The sequence below is a fragment of the Scyliorhinus torazame genome, chromosome 29, assembly GCF_047496885.1.
Source record: "Scyliorhinus torazame isolate Kashiwa2021f chromosome 29, sScyTor2.1, whole genome shotgun sequence".
NCBI lineage: Eukaryota > Metazoa > Chordata > Chondrichthyes > Carcharhiniformes > Scyliorhinidae > Scyliorhinus > Scyliorhinus torazame.
This window is the reverse complement of record NC_092735.1, coordinates 9,319,808-9,334,424: the sequence shown is the minus strand read 5'-3', so window position 1 is coordinate 9,334,424 and position 14,617 is coordinate 9,319,808. Positions and strand designations below refer to the sequence as shown.

The following is a 14,617-nucleotide window of genomic DNA, read 5'->3' as shown; positions in this document are numbered from 1 at the left end:
TTGAACCCGCTGCAGCCCATGTGGTGTAGGTACACCCACTGTGCTGTCAGGGAGGGAGTTCCAGGATTTTGCCCCAGCGACAGTGAAGGAGCGGCCGATATATTTCCAAGTCGGGGTGGTGAGTGACTTGGAGGAGAGCCTCCAGGTGGTGGGGTTCCCGGGTATCTGCTGCCCTTGTCCTTCTAGATGGTAGTGGTCGTGGGTTTGGAAGGTACGGAACTGACCTCGCACCAGAGGCAAGCACCACCCTCAGCCTTAACTGTTCCAGCGTGTGGGGTCAGAGTCACAAGGGCAAATTTGTCCATCTGCCCATTCCCCGGTCACTGAGGCCAATGGCAGAACATTGAGCTATAGTGAGTGGGACTGGGTGGACAATGGAAGGAATGGTGAGGGTAATAACGTGGAGGGCATGGGGGGGTAGGAATGGAGATAGCGGGGGAGGGATTGGGGTGGATAATGGGAAGGGAATGACGGTAGGAACGGAGGGGGTAAATGGAGGGATTAGGGGTAAGATTGAGATAACGAGGAGGGTATGGGGGATAAATATAGGGGTAACGGGGAGAGATTGGGGTGAACAAGGGGAGGGAATTCTGAATAAATGGGCGGAATCCTCCTCTTCGCTGGCGGCATGCTCACGCCCGCAGATTTCCCGACGGCGTGTGTGTGTGTGGGGGGGCGCCCACAATGGGAAGCCTCATTTGCCGGCTGCCGAGAAGGAGAATCCCGCAACCGGCGGGGGGGGGGGGGGGGGGGGGGGGGGGGGGGCAGACCGGAAAACTGGTCTGGCGAGACGGAGAATCCCGCCCCATGGGGTTTTGAACTTTGGATCTCGGTTGTGTCGGCGAGCAATGTTCCTCGGATTTCGGTCCTCACTCGGTTGGCTGTGGCTGAGGTGACTCGGGCCTGTTCGTTTCACTAAAATGCTTTCTAATCCCTCCTCTGTTTTCCCCGCTTCCGCTTGCTGCTGCTCAGGAGGAACACTTGGATGAAAACCCCGACTTCGAAAGGTAAGAGTACGCGGCAGAGTGAGCTCCTTTCAATTAACAGCCTTTTCTCTCCCGCTGCCCTCCCCACCCTCTCTGGATAAACCCTCTCCGTTTCTCGGTGCAACACGGCAGCATTGAGTGAATTGGGAACTTTTCACAGAGCCGTTCGGGCCTTTCAGCTGGAAACTCCGTCAGAATTCTTCCAATTGGTTGTCCAGTCACCAAACAGTTCCCTTGCACCTTCCATCCAGCTGGTAGCAGAAGGTCCTGGAATTTCCATGTGAAACAGGCCCATTGCTAGGCAGCCAGAGAACAGGCCCGTCGCCAGGGCACGCGGGGAGAGGCCCGTCGCCAGGGCACGCGGGTGAGAGGCCCGTCGCCAGGGCACGCGGGGAGAGGCCCGTCGCCAGGGCACGCGGGGAGAGGCCCGTCGCCAGGGCACGCGGGGGGAGAGGACCGTCGCCAGGGCACGCAGGGAGAGGCCCGTCGCCAGGGCACGCAGGGAGAGGCCCGTCGCCAGGGCACGCGGGGAGAGGCCCGTCGCCAGGGCACGCGGGGAGAGGCCCGTCGCCAGGGACCGAGGGGACAGGCCCATCGCCAGGGCACGGGGGGAGAGGCCCGTCGCCAGGGCACGGGGGGAGAGGCCCGTCGCCAGGGCACGCGGGGAGAGGCCCGTCGCCAGGGCACGCGGGGACAGGCCCGTCGCCAGGGACCGAGGGGACAGGCCCATTGCCAGGGCACGCGGGGAGAGGCCCGTCGCCAGGGACCGAGGGGACAGGCCCATCGCCAGGGACCGAGGGGACAGCCCCATTGCCAGGGCACGCGGGGGAGAGGCCCGTCGCCAGGGACCGAGGGGACAGGCCCATTGCCAGGGTACGCGGGGAGAGGCCCGTCGCCAGGGACCGAGGGGAGAGGCCAGTCGCCAGGGACCGAGGGGACAGGCCCATTGCCAGGGACCGAGGGGACAGGCCCATTGCCAGGGGACCGAGGGGGACATGGCCCATTGCCAGGGACCGAGGGGACAGGCCCATTGCCAGGGACCGAGGGGACAGGCCCATTGCCAGGGACCGAGGGGACAGGCCCATTGCCAGGGACCGAGGGGACAGGCCCATTGCCAGGGACCGAGGGGACAGGCCCATTGCCAGGGACCGAGGGGACAGGCCCATTGCCAGGGACCGAGGGGACAGGCCCATTGCCAGGGACCGAGGGGACAGGCCCATTGCCAGGGACCGAGGGGGACAGGCCCATTGCCAGGGACCGAGGGGGACAGGCCCATTGCCAGGGACCGAGGGGACAGGCCCATTGCCAGGACCGAGGGGACAGGCCCATTGCCAGGGACCGAGGGGACAGGCCCATTGCCAGGGACCGAGGGGGACAGGCCCATTGCCAGGGACCGAGGGGGACAGGCCCATTGCCAGAGTACGCAGGGAGAGGCCCGCCGCCAGGGACCGAGGGGACAGGCCCGTTGCCAGGGCACGCGGGGAGAGGCCCGTCGCCAGGGACCGAGGGGACAGGCCCATCACCAGGGACCGAGGGGACAGCCCCATTGCCAGGGCACGCGGGAGAGGCCCGTCGCCAGGGACCGAGGGGACAGGCCCATTGCCAGGGTACGCGGGGAGAGGCCCGTTGCCAGGGACCGAGGGGAGAGGCCAGTCGCCAGGGACCGAGGGGACAGGCCCATTGCCAGGGACCGAGGGGACAGGCCCATTGCCAGGGACCGAGGGGACAGGCCCATCGCCAGGGCATGGGAGGACAGGCCCGTCGCCAGGGACCAAGAGGACAGGCCCATTGCCAGGGAGCAGAGGGGGGCCAGGCCCATTGCCAGAGAGCGGGGGGGGGGGGGGGGGCCAGGGCAGTCGCCAGGGACCGAGGGGACGGACCCGTCGCCAGGGCACGGAGGGAACAGACCCGTCGCCAGGTCACGGGGGGAACAGGCCCATCGCCAGGGACGGGGGGAACAGGCCCATCGCCAGGGACCGAGGGACAGGCCCATCACCAGGGACCGAGAGGACAGGCCCATCGCCAGGGCATGGGGGCACTGGCCCATCGCCATGGACCGAGGGTCAGGACCATCGATGGACCGGGGGCACAGGTCCGTCGCCAGGGCACGGGGGGGCCAGGTCCGTCGCCAGGGACCGTGGGGACAGACCCGTCGCCAGGGCACGGGGAGAACAGGCCCGTCGCCAGGGCACGGGGGGAACAGGCCCGTCGCCAGGGCACGGGGGGACAGGCCCATCGCCAGGGAGTGGGCGGGACAGGCCCGTCGCCAGGGCACGGGGGGGCCAGGTCCGTCGCCAGGGACCGTGGGGACAGACCCGTCGCCAGGGCACGGGGAGAACAGGCCCGTCGCCAGGGCACGGGGGGAACAGGCCCGTCGCCAGGGCACGGGGGGACAGGCCCATCGCCAGGGAGTGGGCGGGACAGGCCCGTCGCCAGGGCACGGGGGGAACAGGTCCGTCGCCAGGGACCGAGGGGACAGGCCCATTGCCAGGGCACGCGGGGAGAGGCCCGTCGCCAGGGACCGAGGGGACAGGCCCATTGCCAGGGCACGCAGGGAGAGGCCCGCCGCCAGAGACCGAGGGGACAGGCCCATTGCCAGGGCACGCGGGGAGAGGCCCGTCGCCAGGGACCGAGGGGACAGGCCCATTGCCAGGGACCGAGGGGACAGCCTCATTGCCAGGGCACGCGGGGAGAGGCCAGTCGCCAGGGACCGAGGGGACAGGCCCATTGCCAGGGTACGCGGGGAGAGGCCAGTCGCCAGGGACCGAGGGGATAGGCCCATTGCCAGGGCACGCGGGGAGAGGCCCGTCGCCAGGGACCGAGGGGACAGGCCCATTGCCAGGGACCGAGGGGACAGGCCCATTGCCAGGGACCGAGGGGACAGGCCCATTGCCAGGGACCGAGGGGACAGGCCCATTGCCAGGGACCGAGGGGACAGGCCCATTGCCAGGGACCGAGGGGACAGGCCCATCGCCAGGGCATGGGAGGACAGGCCCGTCGCCAGGGACCGAGAGGACAGGCCCATTGCCAGGGAGCAGAGGGGGGCCAGGCCCATCGCCATAGAGCCGGGGGGGGGCCAGGGCAGTCGCTAGGGACCGAGGGGATCGACCCGTCACCAGGGCACGGAGGGAACAGACCCGTCGCCAGGTCACGGGGGGAACAGGCCCATCGCCAGGGACCGAGGGGACAGGCCCATCGCCAGGGACCGAGAGGACAGGCCCATCGCCAGGGCATGGGGGCACTGGCCCATCGCCAGGGACCGAGGGTCAGGACCATCGACGGACCGGGGGCACAGGTCCGTCGCCAGGGCACGGGGGGGCCAGGTCCGTCGCCAGGGACCGTGGGGACAGACCCGTCGCTAGGGCACGGGGAGAACAGGCCCGTCGCCAGGGCACGGGGGGAACAGGCCCGTCGCCAGGGCACGGGGCGGACAGGCCCATCGCCAGGGAGTGGGCGGGACAGGCCCGTCGCCAGGGCACGGGGGGAACAGGTCCGTCGCCAGGGACCGAGGGGGCAGGCCCGTCGCCAGGGCACGCGGGGAGAGGCCCGTCGCCAGGGACCGAGGGGACGGACCCGTCGCCAGGGACCGAGAGGACAGGCCCATCGCCAGGGACAGAGTGGACAGGCCCATCGCCAGGGACCGAGAGGACAGGCCCATCGCCAGGGCATGGGGGGACTGGCCCATCGCCAGGGACTGAGGGGATAGGCCCATTGTCAGGGACCAAGGGGACAGGCCCGTCGCCAGGGGGGGGGGGGGGGGCCAGGCCCATCACCAGAGATCGGGGGGGCCAGGGGCGTCGCCAGGGAGCGGGGGGGGGGCCAGGCCCATCGCCAGGGCACGCGGGGAGAGGCCCGACGCCGTGGACCAAGGGTCAGGACCATCGACGGACCGAGGGCACAGGTCCGTCGCCGGGGACCGTGGGGACAGACCCGTCGCCAGGGCACGGGGGGGATAGGTCCGTCGCCAGGGCACGGGGGGGACAGGCTCATCGCCAGGGAGCAGGGGGTCAGGCCCGTCGCCAGGGCACGGGGGTACAGGCCCGTCGCCATGGACCGAGGGGACAGGCCCATCGCCAGGGACCGAGGGGACAGGCCCACCGCCAAGGACACGGGACAGGCCCGTCGCCAGGGAGCGGGGGGACAGGCCCGTCGCCAGGGCACGGGGGGGACAGGCCCATTGCCAGGGACGAAGGCGATAGGCCCATCGCCAGGGACACAGGGGATAGGCCCGTCGCTAGGGAGCGGGCGGTCAGGCCCGTCACCAGGAACCGAGGGGATAGGCTCGTCGCCAGGGCACGGGGGACAGGCCCGTCGCCAGGGACCGAGGGGGATAGGCCCGTCTAAAGGAACCTTGGGGACAGGCCCGTCACCAGGGACCGAGGGTCAGGCCCGTCACCAGGGACCGAGGGTCAGGCCTGTCTTGGAAATATATCGGCTGTTCCTTCACTGTCACTGGGTCATAATCCTGAAAATCCCTCGCGAACTGCACAGTGGGTGTACCTACACCATGTGGACTGCTGCGGTTCAGGAAGTCGGCTCACCGCCACCTTCTCGAGGGGCAATTAAGAATGGCAACAAATGCTTTCCTTGCCAGTGACACTTGCATCCTCTGAATGAATATATAAAACCTTTTAAAAGACCTGGTCATTTTCAGTTGGTGAGTGGATGCATAGACTAATGGGCCTCCTCCTGGACTATACGATAAGGGGCAGGGAAAGCGCAGCTGAAGAGGTGACGGGAGTGGGGAAATTTACGAGACAAATACTAAACCATTTCTCAAAGGAGCAAAGCCTGTTGGGATAGACGATCCCGGAGTGGTGGCGATCTCTTGGGCAGGAAATCAGGAAGTTCCTGAATGGGGGGAGGGGGAGGGATTCCTCCTGATCCAGGACGGTGATGACACCCCTGTCACCATCCTGTCGCTGCGCAGTCAGCAGTGGTCACGTTGGCCGGTGCCTGAATTGGATCGAGTTAGCTCAGCTCTGCGGAAGTTAGGCCTCCAGCCTGCTCCCAGCCAGGTGACGTGCGAATGATTGTGTCGCTGGAGAGTTTGTGCATTGTTGGGTGAATCCTGGCAGTTTCCTGTCAAGGGGAGGAGGGGGGGGTTCTTCCAGTCAGTCATTGTGTGAAAAAGGAGAGAGCTGCAAGAGACTCCTGCTCTTTGGCTCATCGAGATTCTGCCCCTCTCCCTGGCGTTTATATCCCGAACACAGAAGTTGTTTTCTCCAGATTGTTTTGCTTGTCGAGAAAAGGGATTAAACAGGCCTCACTTTATACAAACCTTGGGAATGCAACTTCATCCCGTTCCCGCGTACCTCCCTGATCCCATTCACTTCTACTCTTCCAAACCGATTCAGTACCAAGGGGATTGGAGGAGACGAGTAAAGAATTCTTCCTGAAAGTTAGGGAAGTCCCACCGTGCAGTCTTTGCCCCCTGATGTACTTTCAATCACGGCGAGACGAGAGTAGAATGTAATCGGGGCTTTATTACACAGAGATGTGTGGCCTCCTACAGCAGCTTACAAAATGGCTGCTGTTCGGAGAGCACACACATTTATACTCCGCCTACTGGGCGGAGCCAGCAGGCAGGGATCTTCCCCCGTACCTGGAGTACAGGGGCCTTACCGTAATACCCATTTTTACAATACAATACAACAGTGGTGGCTACCACACCCCCTCACCCAAGGAAAGACATATTTGCCGTCAAGGGGGTGCAGCAAAGGTTTAAAAGACTGATTCCTGTGACGAGAGGATTGTCCCATCAGTAGAGACTGAGTAGACTAGGCTCGCGTCCTCCGAAGAATGAGAGGCGATCTCATTGAAACGTAGAAAATTCTGAAGGCCCTTTGACAGGGTAGATATTGGGAGGCCGTGACCCCTGATGAGGGGGCAATCTACAACATCGGGGGACACGGGCTCTAAACATTCCAGAAACAGGGAAATAAGAATACTGGTCCGAACCGGCCTTGTACAAATGGAACGGCAGTAAAAACTGGGAAATGGGAATACTGGTCCGAACTGTTTTTCCCTATTGAGTGTGATGAGGAGAAATTCCTTTGCGGAGAAGGGTCGGGAACCTTTGGAATTCTCTACCCCAGGGAACTGTGGTTTCTCGGTCGTTGAGTAGATACACGACAGAGATTGACTTTCAAGGCACGAGGGATAGAACAAAGAAAAGTACAGCACAGGAACAGGCCCTTCGGCCCTCTAAGCCTGTGCCGACCATGCTGCCCGACTAAACTACAATCTTCTACACTTCCTGGGTCCGTATCCCTCTATTCCCATCCTATTCATGTATTTGTCAAGATGCCCCTTAAATGTCACTATCGTCCCTGCTTCCACCACCTCCTCCGGCAGCGAGTTCCAGGCACCCACTACCCTCTGTGGAAAACTCGCCTCGTACATCTCCTCTAAACCTTGCCCCTTGCACCTTAAACCTATGCCCCCTAGTAATTGACCCCTCTACCCCGGGGAAAAGCCTCTGACTATCCACTCTGTCTATGCCCCTCATAATTTTGTAGACTTCTATCAGGTCGCCCCTCAACCTCCGTCGTTCCAGTGAGAACAAACCGAGTTTATCCAACCGCTCCTCATCGCTAATGGGGCGAGAGCCGGGAAGTGGAGTCCAGGTAGATCAATCACAGTCGCAGTGAATGGCGGAGCAGTCCAGCTTCGGGCTGTCCCTTATGTACATCGGTAATCCCACAATGACCCCCCCCCCCCCCCCCCCCCCCCCCCCCCCCCCCCCCCCCCCCGGACAGGAACAGGCAGCCTCGGTCACATCGACCCAGCCTGTTCCCAGATCCCTTCACCCTCTTTATCCGTCTCTTCAAAGGTGACATTGTTCTGCCTCCACCTTTGGCCCCACACGGTTTTTGTTTTATTAATTTACAGGATGTGGGCGCGGCTGGTTAGACCAGCAGTTACTGCCCATCCCTAGCTGCCCTTAAGAAGGTGGTGGTGGGCAGCACGGTGGAGCCATGGCTGGCCCTGCTGCCTCACGGCGCCGAGGTCCCAGGTTCGATCCCGGCTCTGGGTCACTAACCGTGTGGAGTTTGCACATTCTCCCCGTGTCTGCGTGGGTTTCACCCCCACAACCCCAAGATGCGCAGGGGAGGTGGATTGGCCACGCTAAATTGCCCCTTAATTGGGGAAAAAAATGAATTGGGAACGCTAAACCTATTTTTAAAAAAGAAGGTGGGGGTGAGTTGACTCTTGAATCGCTGCAGTCCGCGTGGTGTAGGTACACCTGCTGTGCTGTTAGGGAGGGAGTGCCAGGATTTTGACCCAGCGACAGTGAAGGAGCGGCCGATATATTTCCAAGTCATAGATTAGATTATCATAGAATTTACAGTGCAGAAGGAGGCCATTCGGCCCATCGAGTCTGCACCGGCTCTTGGAAAGAGCACCCTAGCCAAGGTCAACACCTTCACCCTATCCCCATAACCCAGTAACCCCACCCAACTCTAAGGGCAAGTTTGGACACTAAGGGCAATTTATCATGGCCAATCCACCTACCCTGCACATCTTTGGACTCGGGGTGGTGAGTGACTTGGAGGGGTACCTCCAGGTGGTGGGGTTCCCGGGTATCTGCTGCCCTTGTCCTTCTAGATGGTGGTGGTCGTGGGTTTGGAAGGTGCTGTCTAAGGAACCTTGGTGAGTTACTGCAGTGCATCTTGTAGACGGTGCACACGGCTGCCACGGTGGTGGAGGGAGCGAAGGTTTGTGGAAGGGGAGCAATCCTAACACTACACGGACTCCAGCGGTTCAAGGCGGCTCACCTTCCGAAGGGCAGTTAGGGTTGGGCAACAAATTCCGGCCTTGCCCCACACACCCTGTGAAAGAACGTTTTAAAAAAGCAAATTCATTTAGCTTCCTCATGACCGAATCATTCTGAGGTGCTACCTTTAATGTGAACAACTCCCCCCCCCCCCCCCCCCCCCAAAGTCTTTCACAGCAATGAACGTTCTTCAATCCTGAGAATGATTATTGTTTCTCTAAAAAGAAAAACTCAACACATCTTTCACTTATTGACACCATATTCCATCTGCTGTCGTGTCAGCAATTATCTTATCAGCATCTCCTCACGCTTCCTCAGTATTTCTAAAGAATTAACCATGTGTGTTATTTTGGTCTCCTCTGCAAATTTCACCACCACTCCCTCGAGACCTATATCCGAATCCTCAGTGTACGCAGTGAGTAGAAAATAGCCTCAGAACCGAGGCCTGTCGGACACCACCGCCCTCTTCAACCAGCTCTCTGTCGCTCGCTCTGTACTGCTCCTCACCAGCTGTTAATCCGGTTTTCAATCCTCCCCCGGTTCCATAACCCCAGGTCAAATACTTCCCTCGATAACCACAGCAATGCCTCTGTCCACTCAACCTTGCCGACAAATTCTAGGAAGCTTGTCGAGCACAATTGTTCCCCTTGAAATCGGCAGTGACTGACTTTTTTTTTGCTTCTTCTAAATACATGACCGTTTCATCCTTAATTAAAGGCTCCAAGACGTTCCCTGCCACAGACGGTAAATTAACGGCTGTGTAATCACCAACATTAACCATGCCTCCCTTTGTAGAAATGGGTATTACGTAGGCCTGATGCCCACAGACAAGAATCACGGCAAGTTCCTCCCTCATGTCCGAGGGTCGGCCGTTTTCTCCTCCTCGTTACGTGGATTGGTGGGCGGACCATTTAGCTGCCTGGGCCCTGAGCGTTCCTCCCTGAGGAGGGGGAGGGGTGGGGGCAGTTCTGCTACAGTGGCGTCAAACTCTAGTTAGACCCCCATTTCATAATGATAATCTTTCTTGTCACAAGTAGGCTTACATTAACACTGCAATGAAGTTGCTGTGAAAATCCCCTCGTCGCCACATTCTGGCGCCTGTTCGGGTCCACGGAGGGTGAATTCGGAATGTCCAATTCACCTAACAAGCCCGTCTTTCGGGACTTGTGGGAGGAAACCGGAGCCCCCGGAAGGAAACCCATGGGGAGGACGTGCAGACTCCGCACAGACAGCGACCCAAGCCGGGAATCAAACCTGGGTTCCTGGAGCTGTGAAGCGACAGTGATAACCACTGTGCCACCGTGCTGCCCGCAGAACTGCGTTGAATTTTGCATCGTCCCATTTCACAAAAGCCATATTGGGCCAGATTCTCTGGTCCGCCAGCCGCGGTTTCCTGCGCAGGATCTTCCGACCCGGCAGCCGGCCAATGGGATTTCCCAACGGGGCCAGCCCACACCGTCGGGAAACCCCGTGGGAGTGGGTGCGCTGCCGGCGTAGCTGAGGATCCCGCCGACGGAGAAGTCTGGCAATTGTATTTGGAGCAAACGCAAACGGAATTTTCTGGAACGATACCTGAAAGGGTTAAATTGTGAAGGCGTTGTCTAGACTTGGCTTGAGTTCCATCGAGTGTCTGGGGGGATCTAATTCAGGTGGTTGAGATGCTCAAAGGGGTTCATAGAATCATAGAATCATAGAAGTTTACAGCATGGAAACAGGCCCTTCGGCCCAACCAGTCCATGCCGCCCAGTTTTTACCATTAAGCTAGTCCCAGTTGTCCGCACTTGGCCCATAACCCTCTATACCCATCTTACCCATGTAACTATCTAAATGCTTTTTAAAAGACACAATTGTACCCGCCTCTACTACTACCTCTGGCAGCCCATTCCAGACACTCACTACCCTCTGAGTGAAGAAATTGCCCCTCTGGGCCCTTCTGAATCCCTCCCCTCTCACCTTAAACCTATGCCCTCTAGTTTTAGACTCCCCTACCTTTGGGAAAAGATGTTGACTATCTACCTTATCTATGCCCCTCATTATTTTATAGACCTCTATAAGATCACCCCTAAGCCTCCTACGCTCCAGGGAAAAAAGTCCCAGTCTATCCAGCCTCTCCTTATAACTCAAACCATCAAGTCCCGGCAACATCCTAGTAAATCTTTTCTGCACTCTTTCTAGTTTAATAATATCCTTTCTATAATAGGGTGACCAGAACTGCACACAGTATTCCAAGTGTGGCCGTACCAATGTCATGTACAACTTCAACAAGACGTCCCAACTCCTGTATTCAATGTTCTGACCAATGAAACCAAGCATGCCGAATGCCTTCTTCACCACCCTGTCCACCTGCGACTCCACCTTCAAGGAGCTATGAACCTGTACTCCTAGATCTCTTTGTTCTATAACTCTCCCCAACGCCATACCATTAACTGAGTAGGTCCTGGCCTGATTCGATCTGCCAAAATGCATCACCTCACATTTATCTAAATTAAACTCCATCTGCCATTCGTCGGCCCACTGGCCTAATTGATCAAGATCGCATTGCAATCCTAGATAACCTTCTTCACTATCCACTGTGCCACCAATCTTGGTGTCATCTGCAAACTTACTAACCATGCCTCCTAAATTCTCATCCAAATCATTAATATAAATCACAAATAACAGTGGACCCAGCACCGATCCCTGAGGCACACCACTGGTCACAGGCCTCCAGTTTGAAAAACAACCCTCTACAACCACCCTCTGCCTTCTGTCGTCCAGCCAATTTTGAATCCAATTGGCAACCTCACCCTGGATCCCGTGAGCTTTAACCTTCTGCAACAACCTACCATGCGGTACCTTGTCAAAGGCTTTGCTAAAGTCCATGTAGACAACGTCTACTGCACTGCCCTCATCTACCTTCTTGGTCACCCCCTCAAAAAACTCTATCAAATTTGTGAGACATGATTTTCCACGCACAAAGCCATGCTGACTGCCCCGAATCAGTCCTTGCCTCTCTAAATGCTTGTAGATCCTGTCTCTCAGAATACCTTCTAGCAACTTACCTACTACAGACGTTAGGCTCACCGGTCTGTAGTTCCCAGGCTTTTCCCTGCTGCCCTTCTTAAACAAGGGCACAACATTCGCCACTCTCCAATCTTCAGGCACCTCACCTGTGGCTGCCGATGATTCAAATATCTCTGTTAGGGGACCCGCAATTTCCTCCCTAGCCTCCCACAACATCCTGGGATACATTTCATCAGGTCCCGGGGATTTATCTACCTTGATGCACTTTAAGACTTCCAGCACCTCCTCCTCTGTAATATGCACACTTCTCAAGACATCACTATTTATTTCCCTTAGTTTCCTAACATCCATGCCTTTCTCCACCGTGAATACCGATGAGAAATATTCATTCAGGATCTCACCCAACTCTTGTGGCTCTGCACATAGATGTCCTTGTTGATCCTTAAGAGGCCCTACTCTGTCCCTAGTTACTCTTTTCCCCATTATGTATCTGTAGAATCTCTTTGGATTCTCCCTTGCATTATTTGCCAAAACAATTTCATGTCCCCTTTATGCCCTCCTGATTTCCCTCTTAACTCTATTTCGACAATCTCTATACTCTTCAAGGGATCCACTTGATCCCAGTTGCTTATGTACGTCATATGCCTCCTTCTTCTTTTTGACCAGTCTCAATATCTCGAGTCATCCAGGGTTCCCTACTTCTACCAGCCTTGCCCTTCACTCTAAAGGGAAAGTGCTTACCCTGCACCCTGCTTAACACATTTTTAAAAGCCTCCCATTTACCAGCCGTCCCTTTGCCTGCCAACAGTCTCCCCCAATCTACCTCTGCAAGTTCCTGTCTGATACCATCAAAATTGGCCTTGCCCCAATTAAGAATTTTAACTCTTGGGCCAGACCTATCATTCTCCATAGCTATCTTAAAACTAATGGAGTTATGGTCACTTGTCCCAAAGTGATCCCTCACTAGCACTTCTGTCACTTGCCCTTCCTTATTTCCCAAGACGAGGTCAAGTTTTGCCCCCTCTCTAGTCGGTCCATCCACATACTGAATGAGAAATTCCTCCTGAATACACTCAACAAATTTCCCTCCATCCAAGCCCCTAATGCTATGGCTGTCCCAGTCAATGTTGGGAAAGTTAAAGTCCCCTACTACTGCCACCCTATTATTCTTGCAGCTATCTGTAATCTCCTTACATATTTGCTCCTCAATTTCCCGCTGACTATTTGGGGGCCTGTAGTACAGTCCTATCAAGGTGATCTCTCTCCTATTTTTCAGTTCCACCCATATAGACTCAGTGGGCGAACCCTCGGATATATCCCCTCTAAGTACTGCCGTGATGTTCTCCCTAATCAAAAACGCCACTCCCCCTCCTCTCTTACCTCCTGTTCTATCCTTTCTATAGCATCTGTACCCCGGAACATTGAGCTGCCAGTCCTGCCCCTGCCTTAGCCATGTTTCAGTCATAGGTTGACCAGGTCAACAGAGAGAAATTATTTCTTTTGCAGAGGGGGATAACCTTAAAATTAGAACCAGGCCCCCCCAGGGGTTGCGTCAGGAAGCACGTCTTCACACAAAGGATGGGACAAGTCTGGAGCTATCTTCCCTGAAAGGCTGTAGGGGCTGGGGGTCGACTGAAAATGTCACAACCAAGATTGCTGGATTTTCGGGGGGCAGAAGGGGATTAAGGATTTTGGAGAGGCAGAGATAGCTGGAGATAGGAAACGCCTTATTGAATGGTGGGTGAGGCTAAAACGGCTGAAAGACCTCCTGTTTTAATGTTCCACGTACCAAAGGCCAGGGGGTTGCTGACTGCACCCGTTACTAGACTGAAGCTGGAAATGTTCTTTTGGAAGTGGAACAGTTTATAGTTGAGAGCGTGGGTGAGCTGTCTCAGTACCTCTCCCAGGTCACAGGTCACAATGGGATGAGAGAAGAACTAGCTAAGGTAGACTGGGAGCAAGGACTTTATGGTTAAACAGTTGAGGAACAGTGAAGAACCATCCAAGCGATTTTTCACAGTGCTCGGCAAAGGTTTATACCAACAAAAAGGAAGGACGGTAGAAAGAGGGAAAATCGATCGTGGATATCTCAGGAAATAAGGGAGAGTATCAAATTGAAGTAAAAGGCATACAAAGTGGCAATGATTAGTGGGAGACTAGAGGACTGGGAAATCTTTAGGGGGCAACAGAAAGCAACTAAAAAAGCTATAAAGAGTAAGATAGATTATGAGAGTAAACTTGCTCAGAATATAAAAACAGATAGTAAAAGTTTCTGCAAATATATAAAACAAAAAAGAGTGGCTAAGATAAATATTGGTCCTTTAGAGGATGAGAAGGGAGATTTAATAATGGGAGATGAGGAAATGGCTGAGGAACTGAACAGGTTTTTTGGGTCGGTCTTCACAGTGGAAGACACAAATAACATGCCAGTGACTGATGGAAATGAGACTATGACAGGTGAGGACCTTGAGATGATTGTTATCACAAAGGAGGTAGTGATGGGCAAGCTAATGGGTCTCAAGATAGACCAGTCTCCTGGCCCTGATGGAATGCATCCCAGAGTGCTAAAAGAGATAGCTAGGGAAATTGCAAATGCACTAGTGATAATTTACCAAATTTCACTAGACTATGGGGTGGTCCTGGCGGATTGGAAATTAGCAAACGTGACACCACTGTTTAAAAAAGGAGGTAGGCAGAAAGCGGGTAATTATAGGTCAGTTAGCTTAACTTGGGTAGTAGGGAAGCTGCTGGAATCTATCATCAAGGAAGAAATAGCGAGGCATCTGGATGGACATTGTCCCATTGGGCAGACGCAACATGGGTTCACAAAGGGCAGGTCGTGCCTAAC

General features: G+C 56.8%; 1 protein-coding gene across 3 annotated transcripts in view; it reads left to right on the top strand.

Annotated features, from left to right (window-relative positions):
* The window catches only part of LOC140403843 (uncharacterized), a 349,170-nt gene that overhangs the window by 244,370 nt on the left and 90,183 nt on the right, over positions 1 to 14,617 (top strand). The gene's annotated exons all lie outside the window — the stretch shown is intronic.